This window comes from Trachinotus anak, unplaced genomic scaffold, assembly GCF_046630095.1.
Source record: "Trachinotus anak isolate AG129_WGS33_773 ecotype Australia unplaced genomic scaffold, CSIRO_AGI_Tana_v1 ptg000001l, whole genome shotgun sequence".
NCBI classification, from domain to species: Eukaryota; Metazoa; Chordata; class Actinopteri; order Carangiformes; family Carangidae; genus Trachinotus; species Trachinotus anak.
Genome location: NW_027273852.1, coordinates 15,450,354 through 15,470,328, shown reverse-complemented (window position 1 = coordinate 15,470,328; position 19,975 = coordinate 15,450,354). Strand labels below are relative to the sequence as shown.

The following is a 19,975-nucleotide window of genomic DNA, read 5'->3' as shown; positions in this document are numbered from 1 at the left end:
ACAAATACAAATTTTAATGACAAAAATATGAGTCACAGTGTATTAATAATGTCAAAGGAACAGCCTTTGCTTCCTAAATAGTGGAAAACAAATTATATCACTCTGATTCATACTTTCATTGAGAATGGAACAACTCAACAGCACCCAAAACCAAGATTATTACAATTTTGTACTATAGCTATTCTATATATGAGCGACTACTATCATATAGCTGTTAAGAGATTCTGTTTTTTTATTTCACATTTTATCAGGGGAGAGCGCGAACGCAGTCCCCCACTACCAGAAATTATGCAGTCGAGATTCCCACATTTGGGGAATTCGCAGGGGTCAGCACAACCGGAGTGCAATGGTTGAGCCTCGCCCTGGGTGAACCACTTTTTTCACTTTTTATAAATCTTTATTTTTCTCAGTCAAATAAAGGACAAATAGTCATCATGTGCTTCTTTACACAAAACTTATGAATTCAATATCACTTACTATCAACAAAGATCACAATTACACTTCACTCAAGACATATTTCCCTCTCCATCTAGTTCCTGGTAAGGAAGAACTAGCGACAGATCGCCTCTTGGGAGGGGCTGGTTTTTCCTCAACCTCAGTCCCGATTATTGCCACCCACTTGGTATCCAACCTATCTAACTGCCAGGGAGGGAGTAGCCAACATCTGCTGACCCCTTCTAACTTCCCTTAATGGTGACTCTCTCCATAGCATCCCTCAATACAAGAGGATTAAATGACCCTGTTAAGCGTATGTCAGCTTTCAATTTTTTAATAATAATAATAATAATGTAATAGACGGGAGAATTCTGTGTGTGGATGTCACATGGCATTATATTAACATAAGAGTAATTAACGTGTATCTCCCAGTTGACCTTCAAGAAAGGTTGGAGGCATTAAAAGCAGTACAGCCCCTTTTGTTGTGCAGTAATGAGATTGTTTTGGGAGGTGACTTCAACTGCTTGCTGGACAAAAGAGACAAGCTAATTACCTTTATAGTGAAGTTAGATTCCAGTACGGAAGTCTCAAAAAATATGATAAAAGACTTCAGACACATATCGTGTCAAAAACCCCTGTCTCCCTGGGTACATGTGGTCCAACGGCAGAACCCATTCAAGAATAGACTTTCTGCTGGTATCTAGGGGGTTGCAGGTAGCCGATGCAGCAATTACCCCAGTGTTCTTCTCCGACCATGCCAAAGTGGGATGTTCTCTTTTGTTGAAGGAAAATACTATGAAAGGCAGAGGTTTGTGGAAGCTGAATACGTCCTTATTGCAGGACGCAAAGGTGGTTATCAATTTTAAGGTAAAACTGGCTGAACCACTGGCTCTCTCTTAAAACTTTATTTAATTCTGTGGGAGAATGGTGGGAAGATGTCAAGTTTAGAACAAAAAACTTTTTCATCAATGTGGGTAAAAGAACAGCCAAATTGAGACGTATGAAGTTACAAAAACATCAGGCAAGGCTACAGAGGTTTTACACAATGGCTCACACTGGCTTCAATGTAGCCGAGGATATAGCAAAATTGAAGAGAGAGATGTTATGTCTCTCAGCAGAAGCCAGTTGTGGGCTACTAATACTTAGCAGAGTCCACTATATGGAGAATAATGAAAAATGCTCAAGATATTTTTTTAGAAAGTTAGCCAAGCGTAAGAACTTTATAGAAGTATTTAAGGATAAAGAGGGAAATAACAAAAATAAAATACAGGAGATTCTTACCTGTGTACAATCATTTTATTTAGATATTTACAGAAGGGAGGACTTGGATCAGGTAGCATTAGGAAATATCTTATCCAAACTGGAAAATAATGTGAATGATTATAAAGGAAAACTTGACAGTGCATTATTTTTGATTGAACTCACTAAAGCAGTTGAAAGTATGCAAAACAACAAGGCTCCAGGAGCCGATGGGTTGCCAAAAGAATTTAATACCACCTTTTGGACAGAGTTAAAGGCCCCTTTCTTGGAAATGTATAATGAGAGCCTTGCTTTGGGGTCATGAGCACCATGCCAAATAGGGGGGCATCATTTCCATTCTATTTAAAAAAGGAGATAAAAAAGATATTAAAAAATGTCACCCTCTTACTTTACTTGGTGTGGACCATAAGATTTTGGCTAAAGCACTTTTTCTACACATGCAAGAGGTGATAAAGAGGCTGGTTGGGGTAGAGCAGACCTATGAGTGAAAGCCTAAAATAAAAAGGAAGAGCACCAACAAAATTCCATATCATGGTATCTCCCCTGCCAGGTAAGTATGAGTTGGAAGTGTCAGAGACAGGGGGCTCATTCCCAGGCACGGCGCCCTGGGTGACGGTGCTTAAAACGCATAATCCCAGAGTTCAGTGCCTTTAGCGTCAACTCAACTTTGACGCTGCACAAGTTGCAGGAAAAGTTGCAGACACTGCTGCAGTGTGGTATGTGGTACACATTTGTTTTGTTCCCTCGCTCACTTGTTCTGGCAAAACAAAGTAAGTAAACACTGCTGCAGTGTGGTATGCGGTAAGATTGCATGTAAAGCTACTCGGCAAGCTGAAAAAGCCACGCAGCGCGCTGTTTTGTCCGTGGGACAGCAGCGACCGCACCAAAGCCCGACACCGATGCCAATAGCAATAGGAGAATGTCTAGCGCACGCTTTTCCCAGAAAGACAGCACGAAATCACAGAGTAGAGCACGCAGTTTTTCCATCATCTCAAAAGGCCACGCCCACTTCCATCATCAGTATCACGGGGGAGCGTCTTCAGTGAACGCACAGCTTCACAGCGTACGGGAAACGCTGCCACGTTCTGGACAAACTGCAAAAGTAACCTCCGAGCTCAAAGTCAAGACAATCCCACGTCACCTTCAGCTGGAAACCAGCACAACGCGCAGCATGTGGCCATCTTGAAAGGCTGTGGTTTTCCTTCAACATAATAATCAGGGGAGAGCGCGAACGCAGTCCCCCACTACCAGAAATTATGCAGTCGAGATTCCCACATTTGGGGAATTCGCAGGGGTCAGCACAACCGGAGTGCAATGGCTGAGCCTCGCCCTGGGTGAACCGCCTTCTTGATCATGGTATCTCCCCTGCCAGGTAAGTATGAGTTGGAAGTGTCAGAGACAGGGGGCTCATTCCCAGGCACGGCGCCCTGGGTGACGGTGCTTAAAACGCATAATCCCAGAGTTCAGTGCCTTTAGCGTCAACTCAACTTTGACGCTGCACAAGTTGCAGGAAAAGTTGCAGACACTGCTGCAGTGTGGTATGTGGTACACATTTGTTTTGTTCCCTCGCTCACTTGTTCTGGCAAAACAAAGTAAGTAAACACTGCTGCAGTGTGGTATGCGGTGAGATTGCATGTAAAGCTACTCGGCAAGCTGAAAAAGCCACGCAGCGCGCTGTTTTGTCCGTGGGACAGCAGCGACCGCACCAAAGCCCGACACCGATGCCAATAGCAATAGGAGAATGTCTAGCGCACGCTTTTCCCAGAAAGACAGCACGAAATCACAGAGTAGAGCACGCAGTTTTTCCATCATCTCAAAAGGCCACGCCCACTTCCATCATCAGTATCACGGGGGAGCGTCTTCAGTGAACGCACAGCTTCACAGCGTACGGGAAACGCTGCCACGTTCTGGACAAACTGCAAAAGTAACCTCCGAGCTCAAAGTCAAGACAATCCCACGTCACCTTCAGCTGGAAACCAGCACAACGCGCAGCATGTGGCCATCTTGAAAGGCTGTGGTTTTCCTTCAACATAATAATCAGGGGAGAGCGCGAACGCAGTCCCCCACTACCAGAAATTATGCAGTCGAGATTCCCACATTTGGGGAATTCGCAGGGGTCAGCACAACCGGAGTGCAATGACTGAGCCTCGCCCTGGGTGAACCACCTTCTTGATCATGGTATCTCCTCTGCCAGGTAAGTATGAGTTGGAAGTGTCAGAGACAGGGGGCTCATTCCCAGGCACGGCGCCCTGGGTGACGGTGCTTAAAACGCATAATCCCAGAGTTCAGTGCCTTTAGCGTCAACTCAACTTTGACGCTGCACAAGTTGCAGGAAAAGTTGCAGACACTGCTGCAGTGTGGTATGAGGTACACATTTGTTTTGTTCCCTCGCTCACTTGTTCTGGCAAAACAAAGTAAGTAAACACTGCTGCAGCGTGGTATGCGGTAAGATTGCATGTAAAGCTACTCGGCAAGCTGAAAAAGCCACGCAGCGCGCTGTTTTGTCCGTGGGACAGCAGCGACCGCACCAAAGCCCGACACCGATGCCAATAGCAATAGGAGAATGTCTAGCGCACGCTTTTCCCAGAAAGACAGCACGAAATCACAGAGTAGAGCACGCAGTTTTTCCATTATCTCAAAAGGCCACGCCCACTTCCATCATCAGTATCACGGGGGAGCGTCTTCAGTGAACGCACAGCTTCACAGCGTACGGGAAACGCTGCCACGTTCTGGACAAACTGCAAAAGTAACCTCCGAGCTCAAAGTCAAGACAATCCCACGTCACCTTCAGCTGGAAACCAGCACAACGCGCAGCATGTAGCCATCTTGAAAGGCTGTGGTTTTCCTTCAACATAATAATCAGGGGAGAGCGCGAACGCAGTCCCCCACTACCAGAAATTATGCAGTCGAGATTCCCACATTTGGGGAATTCGCAGGGGTCAGCACAACCGGAGTGCAATGGCTGAGCCTCGCCCTGGGTGAACCACCTTCTTGATCATGGTATCTCCCCTGCCAGGTAAGTATGAGTTGGAAGTGTCAGAGACAGGGGGCTCATTCCCAGGCACGGCGCCCTGGGTGACGGTGCTTAAAACGCATAATCCCAGAGTTCAGTGCCTTTAGCGTCAACTCAACTTTGACGCTGCACAAGTTGCAGGAAAAGTTGCAGACACTGCTGCAGTGTGGTATGTGGTACACATTTGTTTTGTTCCCTCGCTCACTTGTTCTGGCAAAACAAAGTAAGTAAACACTGCTGCAGTGTGGTATGCGGTAAGATTGCATGTAAAGCTACTCGGCAAGCTGAAAAAGCCACGCAGCGCGCTGTTTTGTCCGTGGGACAGCAGCGACCGCACCAAAGCCCGACACCGATGCCAATAGCAATAGGAGAATGTCTAGCGCACGCTTTTCCCAGAAAGACAGCACGAAATCACAGAGTAGAGCACGCAGTTTTTCCATTATCTCAAAAGGCCACGCCCACTTCCATCATCAGTATCACGGGGGAGCGTCTTCAGTGAACGCACAGCTTCACAGCGTACGGGAAACGCTGCCACGTTCTGGACAAACTGCAAAAGTAACCTCCGAGCTCAAAGTCAAGACAATCCCACGTCACCTTCAGCTGGAAACCAGCACAACGCGCAGCATGTGGCCATCTTGAAAGGCTGTGGTTTTCCTTCAACATAATAATCAGGGGAGAGCGCGAACGCAGTCCCCCACTACCAGAAATTATGCAGTCGAGATTCCCACATTTGGGGAATTCGCAGGGGTCAGCACAACCGGAGTGCAATGGCTGAGCCTCGCCCTGGGTGAACCACCTTCTTGATCATGGTATCTCCCCTGCCAGGTAAGTATGAGTTGGAAGTGTCAGAGACAGGGGGCTCATTCCCAGGCACGGCGCCCTGGGTGACGGTGCTTAAAACGCATAATCCCAGAGTTCAGTGCCTTTAGCGTCAACTCAACTTTGACGCTGCACAAGTTGCAGGAAAAGTTGCAGACACTGCTGCAGTGTGGTATGAGGTACACATTTGTTTTGTTCCCTCGCTCACTTGTTCTGGCAAAACAAAGTAAGTAAACACTGCTGCAGTGTGGTATGCGGTAAGATTGCATGTAAAGCTACTCGGCAAGCTGAAAAAGCCACGCAGCGCGCTGTTTTGTCCGTGGGACAGCAGCGACCGCACCAAAGCCCGACACCGATGCCAATAGCAATAGGAGAATGTCTAGCGCACGCTTTTCCCAGAAAGACAGCACGAAATCACAGAGTAGAGCACGCAGTTTTTCCATTATCTCAAAAGGCCACGCCCACTTCCATCATCAGTATCACGGGGGAGCGTCTTCAGTGAACGCACAGCTTCACAGCGTACGGGAAACGCTGCCACGTTCTGGACAAACTGCAAAAGTAACCTCCGAGCTCAAAGTCAAGACAATCCCACGTCACCTTCAGCTGGAAACCAGCACAACGCGCAGCATGTGGCCATCTTGAAAGGCTGTGGTTTTCCTTCAACATAATAATCAGGGGAGAGCGCGAACGCAGTCCCCCACTACCAGAAATTATGCAGTCGAGATTCCCACATTTGGGGAATTCGCAGGGGTCAGCACAACCGGAGTGCAATGGCTGAGCCTCGCCCTGGGTGAACCACCTTCTTGATCATGGTATCTCCCCTGCCAGGTAAGTATGAGTTGGAAGTGTCAGAGACAGGGGGCTCATTCCCAGGCACGGCGCCCTGGGTGACGGTGCTTAAAACGCATAATCCCAGAGTTCAGTGCCTTTAGCGTCAACTCAACTTTGACGCTGCACAAGTTGCAGGAAAAGTTGCAGACACTGCTGCAGTGTGGTATGAGGTACACATTTGTTTTGTTCCCTCGCTCACTTGTTCTGGCAAAACAAAGTAAGTAAACACTGCTGCAGTGTGGTATGCGGTAAGATTGCATGTAAAGCTACTCGGCAAGCTGAAAAAGCCACGCAGCGCGCTGTTTTGTCCGTGGGACAGCAGCGACCGCACCAAAGCCCGACACCGATGCCAATAGCAATAGGAGAATGTCTAGCGCACGCTTTTCCCAGAAAGACAGCACGAAATCACAGAGTAGAGCACGCAGTTTTTCCATTATCTCAAAAGGCCACGCCCACTTCCATCATCAGTATCACGGGGGAGCGTCTTCAGTGAACGCACAGCTTCACAGCGTACGGGAAACGCTGCCACGTTCTGGACAAACTGCAAAAGTAACCTCCGAGCTCAAAGTCAAGACAATCCCACGTCACCTTCAGCTGGAAACCAGCACAACGCGCAGCATGTGGCCATCTTGAAAGGCTGTGGTTTTCCTTCAACATAATAATCAGGGGAGAGCGCGAACGCAGTCCCCCACTACCAGAAATTATGCAGTCGAGATTCCCACATTTGGGGAATTCGCAGGGGTCAGCACAACCGGAGTGCAATGGCTGAGCCTCGCCCTGGGTGAACCACTTTTTCACTTTTTATAAATCTTTATTTTTCAGTCAAACAAGGGGTAAACAGTCATTATGTGTCTCTTTACACAAAACATCCAAATTCAATATCACTTACAATCAACAAGGATCACAATTACACTTCACTCAAAACATATTACATTCAACATAACATCCAATTAGTTAATCCACACCAACACTTTCTTAAAAACCTTCCATCAAATTAATTGGACTTTTTTCCATTTTCCACTTCATTTTAATTTCTTGGTCGCTGTATTTACCTCTATCCCTAAGTATGTAATCCTTAACCCTCGTAATTCCAGCCTTTACCACTTTGTCAGGCGAAATACAAAACATTTTAAAGGCAACCAGGTTTCTACATTTCCAAATTCCCTCTTTGACACAGTTGATTACTGCCCACCATCTTTCATTCCCATTGTTATTTTCTCCAAGGTTCCCGTGTATCACATCACTTTCTTTAGGTGCTCTAAAAAGGTCAGACAACCAAGGTTTAACAATTTCCCACACAGACTTTGAGATGGAACATGTCCAAAACCGGTGAGCCACATCTTCATCTTGAATGCAGTCTCTTATTGGACATTTAGCATTGCGTGTGCAACGCCTTCTTTTCAAAAAGGCTCTTGTAGGGACACAACCTTGGACTATCTTCCATGCCAAGTCTTTATGTTCATTGAACAAAAAAGGAGAGTTTACATTCTTCCACACTCGAATGCATTGGTTTTCAGTCAAAATTCCTACCGGCACAAGACTATAGGTCCGCGGTGACAGACTTCTCTCTACCTCAGATCTATTAATTTTAACCATGGACTTATCACATTTAATTTTTTTGAATAGGGTTAGTGCAGTCTTATATACAGCAGGTCTACTTTCAGCATGTGGCAGGCAAAACGAGACCCTCTTGCCTATCCCTCTGAGCATAGTATAACCCACCCAGAACTTAGCAAAATGGAACCAAAGACTAGCATTACTCTCACTGAGAACTGCATTCACAATTGGTGTTAAAAACAGGGCATCCAGTTTGACTCTCACCTCAGGCACAGCTTTTCCCCCTTTAGCTAGAGGTTTATACATGATGTCTCTTTTTACATATTCCTGCTGCGAGCCCCAAATAAATTGAAACATGATACGTTTCAAGGTATTGAGAAATGTTTTGGGTGCTGGCAGTGTGGCTGCCAGAAAGTTCAAGGAGGCCAAAACCTCAGCCTTAATGACTAGTACCTTTCCAGTGAACGTCAAGTCTCTCTCTTCCCATTGCAACAATTTCCCTTTTATAGCTGAGAGTCTTAATTCCCAGTTTTTGTTTTCCATACCTTTCCCAATTTCAACTCCCAATATTTTTATCCTTTCTCTTTTTTCCACCAAACCCATGTCATATTTTGTTCCTTGCCAATTAAGGTAGAGAACTTCACTCTTGGTCCTATTCAATCTGGCTCTGGATGCAAGAGAAAATGACTCACACCACTGGAGTGCTTTAAAAAAAGAATTATTGCTGGAACAAAGGATAGTCAAATCATCCATGTATAAAGACATTTTGGCCTCCTTTCCACTACTGCCAGGCACAGGGAGGCCCCGAATATCGGTGTCCTGCCTAATCGCACAGGCCAAGGGCTCCATGGCTAAGACAAATAGGCTAACCGATAATGGGCAACCTTGTCTAACCCCTGAATGAATCTTAATAGGTTCAGTGAAGTGGCCATTTATATTGACCCTACTAAAGCAATCAGTATACAATAAATTAATCCATGCCTTCAACTGTGGGCCAAAACCAAACCTCAACAATACTTCCTTTAGATACTCATGGCTTATTCTATCAAAAGCCTTTTCTAAATCTAAACCAGCAATACATAAAGGAATCTTGCGGTCTATGGCATATAAGTAAGAGTCTCTAATTAGGGCAAGGCTATCACACATAGAGCGCCCTGGAACCACACAGGTCTGCTCTACTCCAACCAGCTCCTTTATCACCTCTTGAATACGTAGAAAAAGTGCTTTAGCCAAAATCTTACGGTCCACACCAAGTAAAGTAAGAGGGCGCCAGTTCTTAATATCTTTTTTATCTCCTTTTTTAAATAGGAGGGAAATGATGCCCTCCTTTAGGGATGGTGGTAATGACCCCAAGGCAAGGCTCTCATTATACATCTCCAAGAGGGGGGCCTTTAACTCTGTCCAAAAGGTGGTATAAAATTCTTTTGGCAACCCATCGGCTCCTGGAGCCTTGCTGTTTTGCATACTTTCAACCGCTTTAGTAAGTTCAATCAAAGATAACGCACTGTCAAGTTTTCCTCCACAATCATCAACATTATTTTCCAGTTTGGACAAGAGATTTCCTAATGCTACCTGATCCAAGTCCTCCCTTCTGTAAAGATCTAAATAAAATGAGTGTACACAGGTAAGAATCTCCTGTATTTCATTTTTGTCATTCCCCTCTTTATCCTTTAATACTTCTATAAAGTTCTTAGGCTTGGCTAACTTTCTAAAAAAATATCTTGAGCATTTTTCATTATTCTCCATATGGTGGACTCTGCTACGTATTAGTAGCCCATGACTGGCTTCTGCCGAGAGACATAACATCTCTCTCTTCAGTTTTGCTATATCCTCGGCTACATTGAAACCGGCGTGAGCCATTGTGTAGTACCTCTGTAGCCTTGCCTGGTGTTTTTGTAACTTCATACGTCTCAATTTAGCTGTTCTTTTACCCACGTTGATGAAAAAGTTTTTTGTTCTAATCTTGACATCTTCCCACCATTCTCCCACCGAATTAAATAAAGGTTTAAGAGAGAGCCAGTGGTTGAGTTTTACCTTAAAGTTGCTAACCACCTTTGCGTCCTGCAATAAAGATGTATTCAGTTTCCACAAACCTCTGCCTTTCATAGTATTTCCCTTCAACAAAAGAGAACATCCAACTTTGGCATGGTCGGAGAAGAACACTGGGGTAGTTGCTGCTTCGGCTACCTGCAACCCCCTAGATACCAGCAGAAAGTCTATTCTTGAATGGGTTCTGCCGTTGGACCATGTGTACCCAGGGAGACAGGGATTTTTGACACGATATGTGTCTGTCAGTCTGAAGTCTTTTATCATATTTTTTAAGACTTCCGTACTAGAGTCTAACTTCACTATAGAGGTAGTTCGCTTGTCTCTTTTGTCCAGCAAGCAGTTGAAGTCACCTCCCAAAACAACTTCATTACTGCACAACAAAAGGGGCTGTACTGCTTTTAATGCCTCTAACCTTTCTTGAAGGTCAACTGGGAGATACACGTTAATTACTCTTATGTTAATATGATGCCATGTGACATCCACACACAGAATTCTCCCGTCTATTACCCGTTGAACCCTCTGAATGTTGAAATTTTGACCTCTAAATAATACTGCAACCCCTGAAGATCTATTTTTATTATCACCCGACCATACTGATTGGCCATGGCTCCATCTGTCCTCAAAGACCCTGTAACTCTGCTTATAGGATAAATTACATTCTTGAAGCAGGAAGATGTCGTTACCTTCAGAATGCAAAAAATTGAAAGCTGACATACATTTAACAGGGTCGTTTAATCCTCTTGTATTGAGGGATGCTATGGAGAGAATCACCATTAAAGGGTAGTTTAAAAGGGGTCAGCGGATCAATTCAGTCATATGTGGAACATTAGTTTTTTTTTTCTTTGTTTCTTTTCTTTTTCTTAGGTTTAGCAGCTTTATCTTTTTGAGGCATGTCTTTAATCTGTGTAGCAGAGGAAAAGGCAACAACATCATCATGCTCTAAAAAAGGGTTTGCTATAGGGGAGGAACCAGGCCAATTAGACTGGAGGTAACCAGAGGAAGGTAAGGGGGAAGCTTCACCTGAAGTGGGTGACTCATTGGGGCGTTTTCTAGATGGAGAACCCACCACATCTGGTCCCTGGAAGGTGTCAGTGAGCTCAAGCAAGGAAGCTGATGAAGGTTGAGAGACTTCACTTGCTTGTTTGATAAAGGTTTGAAGACTGGGGTCTGATGCTGATGCCATGTTGTTTCCATATATCAATGGCGGTTGTTGGCTACTCCCTGCTTGGCAGGTAGATGGGTTGGATAGCAAGTGGGTGGCGATACTCGGGACTGAGGTTGAGGGAAAAAACCCTCCCAAGAGATGATCTGTCGCTAGTTCTTCCTTACCAGGAACCAGATGGAGAGGGATGCCAGCTAAAATATTATCCAGGAGGCTCCCTGTTTCCTGGAGTGTCATCGATGTCATCTTCCTCCCGAAGTGCTGCCTCGGGAGAGGGTCCGCTCCACACAGGGCTGGTACCGGTGCCGAAGGAGGAGCAGAAAGAGGGGCAGACATCTCCTCATCCTCTTCGGAACACTCTGCACTCCAGTCCCGGACCGACACCCCATCCTGCACCCCCCCTTCCAAGTCCAATTCAGACTCCTCCCTTGGTTGCTGAATTGTTCTGAGCAAAGGCTGCTGTACAGGGTTTATATTTGGAATGAGCATTTGATTATTGTCTGGTTCTTCACCCGTATGTTCCTGGCTTGGGGGGGGCATTGTTCGGACTGTGGGTAATTTCACCCGATTGGAATAGGCTTGTGGACAGTCTCTGAAGCGATGATTGGCTGAGGAGCAAAGGTTACATTTAACTGGCATATGGCATTGTGCTGTTATATGGTCAGATGATTTACAGTTCTTGCAGATGATCTTTGTACATGCTGCAGCCAGGTGTCCTAGGCTGCCACATTTCCTGCATTCCTTGGGCTGACCAGGGTAGAAGACAGACCCTCTGAAGGCTCCTAACTGGATGGTACTTGGAAGATGTTGCAAGATACCATCCTGCCTTAACAGACGCACTTGAAATCGTCGGGCTCCTGTCTTAATTCCATCAATGTCCATTACTTCAGTGGCATGAATCACTTCACAATACCTTGCCATCCAAGTCCAGACATCTTGATTTCTTACTTTCTCTGACAAAATAACAACATGTACTGTTTTTAAGTCTCTCTCTGCCAAGGGCGTCATGGCAATCTTACTAAAAACCGCTGATGACTTTTTCTTATTACCAAAACTGTCCAGGCAACTTTCAAGATGTTGCATCGTGGTAAATATCACTTCGAAAACCTTCTTCCCAGGATAAGCAAAGATATACTCCAGCTGATTGGTAGAACAACCAAGCTCTTTTTGCAGTATCTGTCGACTAAACTGCAAACGATCCATCTGTAGTTCCTCCAGAAGTTGAAAACGGAGAGCTTTCCTTCGGGTTGACTGAGAGTGTGCTGAAGCCATGCTGACTACCTGCACAACTTCGAAACCTGCTTGAAGCAGGGATCCTCCACCTGACTGTATTGCGTCCCATACACCGCTCGACCACAATACAAGCACAATCACTTACTGGAAAGGGGTGAACCACCTTCTTGATCATGGTATCTCCCCTGCCAGGTAAGTATGAGTTGGAAGTGTCAGAGACAGGGGGCTCATTCCCAGGCACGGCGCCCTGGGTGACGGTGCTTAAAACGCATAATCCCAGAGTTCAGTGCCTTTAGCGTCAACTCAACTTTGACGCTGCACAAGTTGCAGGAAAAGTTGCAGACACTGCTGCAGTGTGGTATGAGGTACACATTTGTTTTGTTCCCTCGCTCACTTGTTCTGGCAAAACAAAGTAAGTAAACACTGCTGCAGTGTGGTATGCGGTAAGATTGCATGTAAAGCTACTCGGCAAGCTGAAAAAGCCACGCAGCGCGCTGTTTTGTCCGTGGGACAGCAGCGACCGCACCAAAGCCCGACACCGATGCCAATAGCAATAGGAGAATGTCTAGCGCACGCTTTTCCCAGAAAGACAGCACGAAATCACAGAGTAGAGCACGCAGTTTTTCCATTATCTCAAAAGGCCACGCCCACTTCCATCATCAGTATCACGGGGGAGCGTCTTCAGTGAACGCACAGCTTCACAGCGTACGGGAAACGCTGCCACGTTCTGGACAAACTGCAAAAGTAACCTCCGAGCTCAAAGTCAAGACAATCCCACGTCACCTTCAGCTGGAAACCAGCACAACGCGCAGCATGTAGCCATCTTGAAAGGCTGTGGTTTTCCTTCAACATAATAATCAGGGGAGAGCGCGAACGCAGTCCCCCACTACCAGAAATTATGCAGTCGAGATTCCCACATTTGGGGAATTCGCAGGGGTCAGCACAACCGGAGTGCAATGGCTGAGCCTCGCCCTGGGTGACCCACCTTCTTGATCATGGTATCTCCCCTGCCAGGTAAGTATGAGTTGGAAGTGTCAGAGACAGGGGGCTCATTCCCAGGCACGGCGCCCTGGGTGACGGTGCTTAAAACGCATAATCCCAGAGTTCAGTGCCTTTAGCGTCAACTCAACTTTGACGCTGCACAAGTTGCAGGAAAAGTTGCAGACACTGCTGCAGTGTGGTATGTGGTACACATTTGTTTTGTTCCCTCGCTCACTTGTTCTGGCAAAACAAAGTAAGTAAACACTGCTGCAGTGTGGTATGCGGTAAGATTGCATGTAAAGCTACTCGGCAAGCTGAAAAAGCCACGCAGCGCGCTGTTTTGTCCGTGGGACAGCAGCGACCGCACCAAAGCCCGACACCGATGCCAATAGCAATAGGAGAATGTCTAGCGCACGCTTTTCCCAGAAAGACAGCACGAAATCACAGAGTAGAGCACGCAGTTTTTCCATTATCTCAAAAGGCCACGCCCACTTCCATCATCAGTATCACGGGGGAGCGTCTTCAGTGAACGCACAGCTTCACAGCGTACGGGAAACGCTGCCACGTTCTGGACAAACTGCAAAAGTAACCTCCGAGCTCAAAGTCAAGACAATCCCACGTCACCTTCAGCTGGAAACCAGCACAACGCGCAGCATGTGGCCATCTTGAAAGGCTGTGGTTTTCCTTCAACATAATAATCAGGGGAGAGCGCGAACGCAGTCCCCCAAGACCAGAAATTATGCAGTCGAGATTCCCACATTTGGGGAATTCGCAGGGGTCAGCACAACCGGAGTGCAATGGCTGAGCCTCGCCCTGGGTGAACCACCTTCTTGATCATGGTATCTCCCCTGCCAGGTAAGTATGAGTTGGAAGTGTCAGAGACAGGGGGCTCATTCCCAGGCACGGCGCCCTGGGTGACGGTGCTTAAAACGCATAATCCCAGAGTTCAGTGCCTTTAGCGTCAACTCAACTTTGACGCTGCACAAGTTGCAGGAAAAGTTGCAGACACTGCTGCAGTGTGGTATGAGGTACACATTTGTTTTGTTCCCTCGCTCACTTGTTCTGGCAAAACAAAGTAAGTAAACACTGCTGCAGTGTGGTATGCGGTAAGATTGCATGTAAAGCTACTCGGCAAGCTGAAAAAGCCACGCAGCGCGCTGTTTTGTCCGTGGGACAGCAGCGACCGCACCAAAGCCCGACACCGATGCCAATAGCAATAGGAGAATGTCTAGCGCACGCTTTTCCCAGAAAGACAGCACGAAATCACAGAGTAGAGCACGCAGTTTTTCCATCATCTCAAAAGGCCACGCCCACTTCCATCATCAGTATCACGGGGGAGCGTCTTCAGTGAACGCACAGCTTCACAGCGTACGGGAAACGCTGCCACGTTCTGGACAAACTGCAAAAGTAACCTCCGAGCTCAAAGTCAAGACAATCCCACGTCACCTTCAGCTGGAAACCAGCACAACGCGCAGCATGTGGCCATCTTGAAAGGCTGTGGTTTTCCTTCAACATAATAATCAGGGGAGAGCGCGAACGCAGTCCCCCACTACCAGAAATTATGCAGTCGAGATTCCCACATTTGGGGAATTCGCAGGGGTCAGCACAACCGGAGTGCAATGGCTGAGCCTCGCCCTGGGTGAACCACCTTCTTGATCATGGTATCTCCCCTGCCAGGTAAGTATGAGTTGGAAGTGTCAGAGACAGGGGGCTCATTCCCAGGCACGGCGCCCTGGGTGACGGTGCTTAAAACGCATAATCCCAGAGTTCAGTGCCTTTAGCGTCAACTCAACTTTGACGCTGCACAAGTTGCAGGAAAAGTTGCAGACACTGCTGCAGTGTGGTATGTGGTACACATTTGTTTTGTTCCCTCGCTCACTTGTTCTGGCAAAACAAAGTAAGTAAACACTGCTGCAGTGTGGTATGCGGTAAGATTGCATGTAAAGCTACTCGGCAAGCTGAAAAAGCCACGCAGCGCGCTGTTTTGTCCGTGGGACAGCAGCGACCGCACCAAAGCCCGACACTGATGCCAATAGCAATAGGAGAATGTCTAGCGCACGCTTTTCCCAGAAAGACAGCACGAAATCACAGAGTAGAGCACGCAGTTTTTCCATCATCTCAAAAGGCCACGCCCACTTCCATCATCAGTATCACGGGGGAGCGTCTTCAGTGAACGCACAGCTTCACAGCGTACGGGAAACGCTGCCACGTTCTGGACAAACTGCAAAAGTAACCTCCGAGCTCAAAGTCAAGACAATCCCACGTCACCTTCAGCTGGAAACCAGCACAACGCGCAGCATGTGGCCATCTTGAAAGGCTGTGGTTTTCCTTCAACATAATAATCAGGGGAGAGCGCGAACGCAGTCCCCCACTACCAGAAATTATGCAGTCGAGATTCCCACATTTGGGGAATTCGCAGGGGTCAGCACAACCGGAGTGCAATGGCTGAGCCTCGCCCTGGGTGAACCACCTTCTTGATCATGGTATCTCCCCTGCCAGGTAAGTATGAGTTGGAAGTGTCAGAGACAGGGGGCTCATTCCCAGGCACGGCGCCCTGGGTGACGGTGCTTAAAACGCATAATCCCAGAGTTCAGTGCCTTTAGCGTCAACTCAACTTTGACGCTGCACAAGTTGCAGGAAAAGTTGCAGACACTGCTGCAGTGTGGTATGTGGTACACATTTGTTTTGTTCCCTCGCTCACTTGTTCTGGCAAAACAAAGTAAGTAAACACTGCTGCAGTGTGGTATGCGGTAAGATTGCATGTAAAGCTACTCGGCAAGCTGAAAAAGCCACGCAGCGCGCTGTTTTGTCCGTGGGACAGCAGCGACCGCACCAAAGCCCGACACCGATGCCAATAGCAATAGGAGAATGTCTAGCGCACGCTTTTCCCAGAAAGACAGCACGAAATCACAGAGTAGAGCACGCAGTTTTTCCATCATCTCAAAAGGCCACGCCCACTTCCATCATCAGTATCACGGGGGAGCGTCTTCAGTGAACGCACAGCTTCACAGCGTACGGGAAACGCTGCCACGTTCTGGACAAACTGCAAAAGTAACCTCCGAGCTCAAAGTCAAGACAATCCCACGTCACCTTCAGCTGGAAACCAGCACAACGCGCAGCATGTGGCCATCTTGAAAGGCTGTGGTTTTCCTTCAACATAATAATCAGGGGAGAGCGCGAACGCAGTCCCCCACTACCAGAAATTATGCAGTCGAGATTCCCACATTTGGGGAATTCGCAGGGGTCAGCACAACCGGAGTGCAATGGCTGAGCCTCGCCCTGGGTGAACCACCTTCTTGATCATGGTATCTCCCCTGCCAGGTAAGTATGAGTTGGAAGTGTCAGAGACAGGGGGCTCATTCCCAGGCACGGCGCCCTGGGTGACGGTGCTTAAAACGCATAATCCCAGAGTTCAGTGCCTTTAGCGTCAACTCAACTTTGACGCTGCACAAGTTGCAGGAAAAGTTGCAGACACTGCTGCAGTGTGGTATGAGGTACACATTTGTTTTGTTCCCTCGCTCACTTGTTCTGGCAAAACAAAGTAAGTAAACACTGCTGCAGTGTGGTATGCGGTGAGATTGCATGTAAAGCTACTCGGCAAGCTGAAAAAGCCACGCAGCGCGCTGTTTTGTCCGTGGGACAGCAGCGACCGCACCAAAGCCCGACACCGATGCCAATAGCAATAGGAGAATGTCTAGCGCACGCTTTTCCCAGAAAGACAGCACGAAATCACAGAGTAGAGCACGCAGTTTTTCCATCATCTCAAAAGGCCACGCCCACTTCCATCATCAGTATCACGGGGGAGCGTCTTCAGTGAACGCACAGCTTCACAGCGTACGGGAAACGCTGCCACGTTCTGGACAAACTGCAAAAGTAACCTCCGAGCTCAAAGTCAAGACAATCCCACGTCACCTTCAGCTGGAAACCAGCACAACGCGCAGCATGTGGCCATCTTGAAAGGCTGTGGTTTTCCTTCAACATAATAATCAGGGGAGAGCGCGAACGCAGTCCCCCACTACCAGAAATTATGCAGTCGAGATTCCCACATTTGGGGAATTCGCAGGGGTCAGCACAACCGGAGTGCAATGACTGAGCCTCGCCCTGGGTGAACCACCTTCTTGATCATGGTATCTCCTCTGCCAGGTAAGTATGAGTTGGAAGTGTCAGAGACAGGGGGCTCATTCCCAGGCACGGCGCCCTGGGTGACGGTGCTTAAAACGCATAATCCCAGAGTTCAGTGCCTTTAGCGTCAACTCAACTTTGACGCTGCACAAGTTGCAGGAAAAGTTGCAGACACTGCTGCAGTGTGGTATGAGGTACACATTTGTTTTGTTCCCTCGCTCACTTGTTCTGGCAAAACAAAGTAAGTAAACACTGCTGCAGCGTGGTATGCGGTAAGATTGCATGTAAAGCTACTCGGCAAGCTGAAAAAGCCACGCAGCGCGCTGTTTTGTCCGTGGGACAGCAGCGACCGCACCAAAGCCCGACACCGATGCCAATAGCAATAGGAGAATGTCTAGCGCACGCTTTTCCCAGAAAGACAGCACGAAATCACAGAGTAGAGCACGCAGTTTTTCCATTATCTCAAAAGGCCACGCCCACTTCCATCATCAGTATCACGGGGGAGCGTCTTCAGTGAACGCACAGCTTCACAGCGTACGGGAAACGCTGCCACGTTCTGGACAAACTGCAAAAGTAACCTCCGAGCTCAAAGTCAAGACAATCCCACGTCACCTTCAGCTGGAAACCAGCACAACGCGCAGCATGTAGCCATCTTGAAAGGCTGTGGTTTTCCTTCAACATAATAATCAGGGGAGAGCGCGAACGCAGTCCCCCACTACCAGAAATTATGCAGTCGAGATTCCCACATTTGGGGAATTCGCAGGGGTCAGCACAACCGGAGTGCAATGGCTGAGCCTCGCCCTGGGTGAACCACCTTCTTGATCATGGTATCTCCCCTGCCAGGTAAGTATGAGTTGGAAGTGTCAGAGACAGGGGGCTCATTCCCAGGCACGGCGCCCTGGGTGACGGTGCTTAAAACGCATAATCCCAGAGTTCAGTGCCTTTAGCGTCAACTCAACTTTGACGCTGCACAAGTTGCAGGAAAAGTTGCAGACACTGCTGCAGTGTGGTATGTGGTACACATTTGTTTTGTTCCCTCGCTCACTTGTTCTGGCAAAACAAAGTAAGTAAACACTGCTGCAGTGTGGTATGCGGTAAGATTGCATGTAAAGCTACTCGGCAAGCTGAAAAAGCCACGCAGCGCGCTGTTTTGTCCGTGGGACAGCAGCGACCGCACCAAAGCCCGACACCGATGCCAATAGCAATAGGAGAATGTCTAGCGCACGCTTTTCCCAGAAAGACAGCACGAAATCACAGAGTAGAGCACGCAGTTTTTCCATTATCTCAAAAGGCCACGCCCACTTCCATCATCAGTATCACGGGGGAGCGTCTTCAGTGAACGCACAGCTTCACAGCGTACGGGAAACGCTGCCACGTTCTGGACAAACTGCAAAAGTAACCTCCGAGCTCAAAGTCAAGACAATCCCACGTCACCTTCAGCTGGAAACCAGCACAACGCGCAGCATGTGGCCATCTTGAAAGGCTGTGGTTTTCCTTCAACATAATAATCAGGGGAGAGCGCGAACGCAGTCCCCCACTACCAGAAATTATGCAGTCGAGATTCCCACATTTGGGGAATTCGCAGGGGTCAGCACAACCGGAGTGCAATGGCTGAGCCTCGCCCTGGGTGAACCACCTTCTTGATCATGGTATCTCCCCTGCCAGGTAAGTATGAGTTGGAAGTGTCAGAGACAGGGGGCTCATTCCCAGGCACGGCGCCCTGGGTGACGGTGCTTAAAACGCATAATCCCAGAGTTCAGTGCCTTTAGCGTCAACTCAACTTTGACGCTGCACAAGTTGCAGGAAAAGTTGCAGACACTGCTGCAGTGTGGTATGAGGTACACATTTGTTTTGTTCCCTCGCTCACTTGTTCTGGCAAAACAAAGTAAGTAAACACTGCTGCAGTGTGGTATGCGGTAAGATTGCATGTAAAGCTACTCGGCAAGCTGAAAAAGCCACGCAGCGCGCTGTTTTGTCCGTGGGACAGCAGCGACCGCACCAAAGCCCGACACCGATGCCAATAGCAATAGGAGAATGTCTAGCGCACGCTTTTCCCAGAAAGACAGCACGAAATCACAGAGTAGAGCACGCAGTTTTTCCATTATCTCAAAAGGCCACGCCCACTTCCATCATCAGTATCACGGGGGAGCGTCTTCAGTGAACGCACAGCTTCACAGCGTACGGGAAACGCTGCCACGTTCTGGACAAACTGCAAAAGTAACCTCCGAGCTCAAAGTCAAGACAATCCCACGTCACCTTCAGCTGGAAACCAGCACAACGCGCAGCATGTGGCCATCTTGAAAGGCTGTGGTTTTCCTTCAACATAATAATCAGGGGAGAGCGCGAACGCAGTCCCCCACTACCAGAAATTATGCAGTCGAGATTCCCACATTTGGGGAATTCGCAGGGGTCAGCACAACCGGAGTGCAATGGCTGAGCCTCGCCCTGGGTGAACCACCTTCTTGATCATGGTATCTCCCCTGCCAGGTAAGTATGAGTTGGAAGTGTCAGAG

The 19,975-nt window shown here is 47.8% G+C and overlaps 14 non-coding genes and 2 pseudogenes across 14 annotated transcripts; all 16 read right to left on the bottom strand.

Moving 5' to 3' along the window:
- Positions 1-248: 248 nt before the first annotated feature.
- On the bottom strand, positions 249-422 carry LOC139626735 (U1 spliceosomal RNA; annotated as a pseudogene).
- A 2,489-nt stretch (positions 423-2,911) lies between these two features.
- On the bottom strand, positions 2,912-3,075 carry LOC139626506 (U1 spliceosomal RNA). Its single transcript, XR_011692321.1, has one exon. It is a non-coding gene; the product is annotated as a U1 spliceosomal RNA (small nuclear RNA).
- Positions 3,076-3,733: 658 nt separating this feature from the next.
- LOC139626603 (U1 spliceosomal RNA) lies at positions 3,734-3,897 on the bottom strand. Its single transcript, XR_011692358.1, has one exon. It is a non-coding gene; the product is annotated as a U1 spliceosomal RNA (small nuclear RNA).
- A 658-nt stretch (positions 3,898-4,555) lies between these two features.
- LOC139626428 (U1 spliceosomal RNA) lies at positions 4,556-4,719 on the bottom strand. Its single transcript, XR_011692268.1, has one exon. It is a non-coding gene; the product is annotated as a U1 spliceosomal RNA (small nuclear RNA).
- Positions 4,720-5,377: 658 nt separating this feature from the next.
- On the bottom strand, positions 5,378-5,541 carry LOC139626410 (U1 spliceosomal RNA). The gene has a single exon (XR_011692256.1). It is a non-coding gene; the product is annotated as a U1 spliceosomal RNA (small nuclear RNA).
- Positions 5,542-6,199: 658 nt separating this feature from the next.
- LOC139626401 (U1 spliceosomal RNA) lies at positions 6,200-6,363 on the bottom strand. Its single transcript, XR_011692248.1, has one exon. It is a non-coding gene; the product is annotated as a U1 spliceosomal RNA (small nuclear RNA).
- Positions 6,364-7,021: 658 nt separating this feature from the next.
- LOC139626768 (U1 spliceosomal RNA) lies at positions 7,022-7,159 on the bottom strand (annotated as a pseudogene).
- A 6,058-nt stretch (positions 7,160-13,217) lies between these two features.
- LOC139626523 (U1 spliceosomal RNA) lies at positions 13,218-13,381 on the bottom strand. Its single transcript, XR_011692328.1, has one exon. It is a non-coding gene; the product is annotated as a U1 spliceosomal RNA (small nuclear RNA).
- Positions 13,382-14,039: 658 nt separating this feature from the next.
- Positions 14,040-14,203, bottom strand: LOC139626652 (U1 spliceosomal RNA). The gene has a single exon (XR_011692371.1). It is a non-coding gene; the product is annotated as a U1 spliceosomal RNA (small nuclear RNA).
- Positions 14,204-14,861: 658 nt separating this feature from the next.
- LOC139626394 (U1 spliceosomal RNA) lies at positions 14,862-15,025 on the bottom strand. Its single transcript, XR_011692245.1, has one exon. It is a non-coding gene; the product is annotated as a U1 spliceosomal RNA (small nuclear RNA).
- A 658-nt stretch (positions 15,026-15,683) lies between these two features.
- Positions 15,684-15,847, bottom strand: LOC139626387 (U1 spliceosomal RNA). The gene has a single exon (XR_011692244.1). It is a non-coding gene; the product is annotated as a U1 spliceosomal RNA (small nuclear RNA).
- Positions 15,848-16,505: 658 nt separating this feature from the next.
- LOC139626382 (U1 spliceosomal RNA) lies at positions 16,506-16,669 on the bottom strand. The gene has a single exon (XR_011692243.1). It is a non-coding gene; the product is annotated as a U1 spliceosomal RNA (small nuclear RNA).
- Positions 16,670-17,327: 658 nt separating this feature from the next.
- Positions 17,328-17,491, bottom strand: LOC139626598 (U1 spliceosomal RNA). Its single transcript, XR_011692355.1, has one exon. It is a non-coding gene; the product is annotated as a U1 spliceosomal RNA (small nuclear RNA).
- A 658-nt stretch (positions 17,492-18,149) lies between these two features.
- Positions 18,150-18,313, bottom strand: LOC139626374 (U1 spliceosomal RNA). Its single transcript, XR_011692242.1, has one exon. It is a non-coding gene; the product is annotated as a U1 spliceosomal RNA (small nuclear RNA).
- A 658-nt stretch (positions 18,314-18,971) lies between these two features.
- LOC139626370 (U1 spliceosomal RNA) lies at positions 18,972-19,135 on the bottom strand. Its single transcript, XR_011692241.1, has one exon. It is a non-coding gene; the product is annotated as a U1 spliceosomal RNA (small nuclear RNA).
- A 658-nt stretch (positions 19,136-19,793) lies between these two features.
- LOC139626363 (U1 spliceosomal RNA) lies at positions 19,794-19,957 on the bottom strand. The gene has a single exon (XR_011692240.1). It is a non-coding gene; the product is annotated as a U1 spliceosomal RNA (small nuclear RNA).
- Positions 19,958-19,975: the final 18 nt, after the last annotated feature.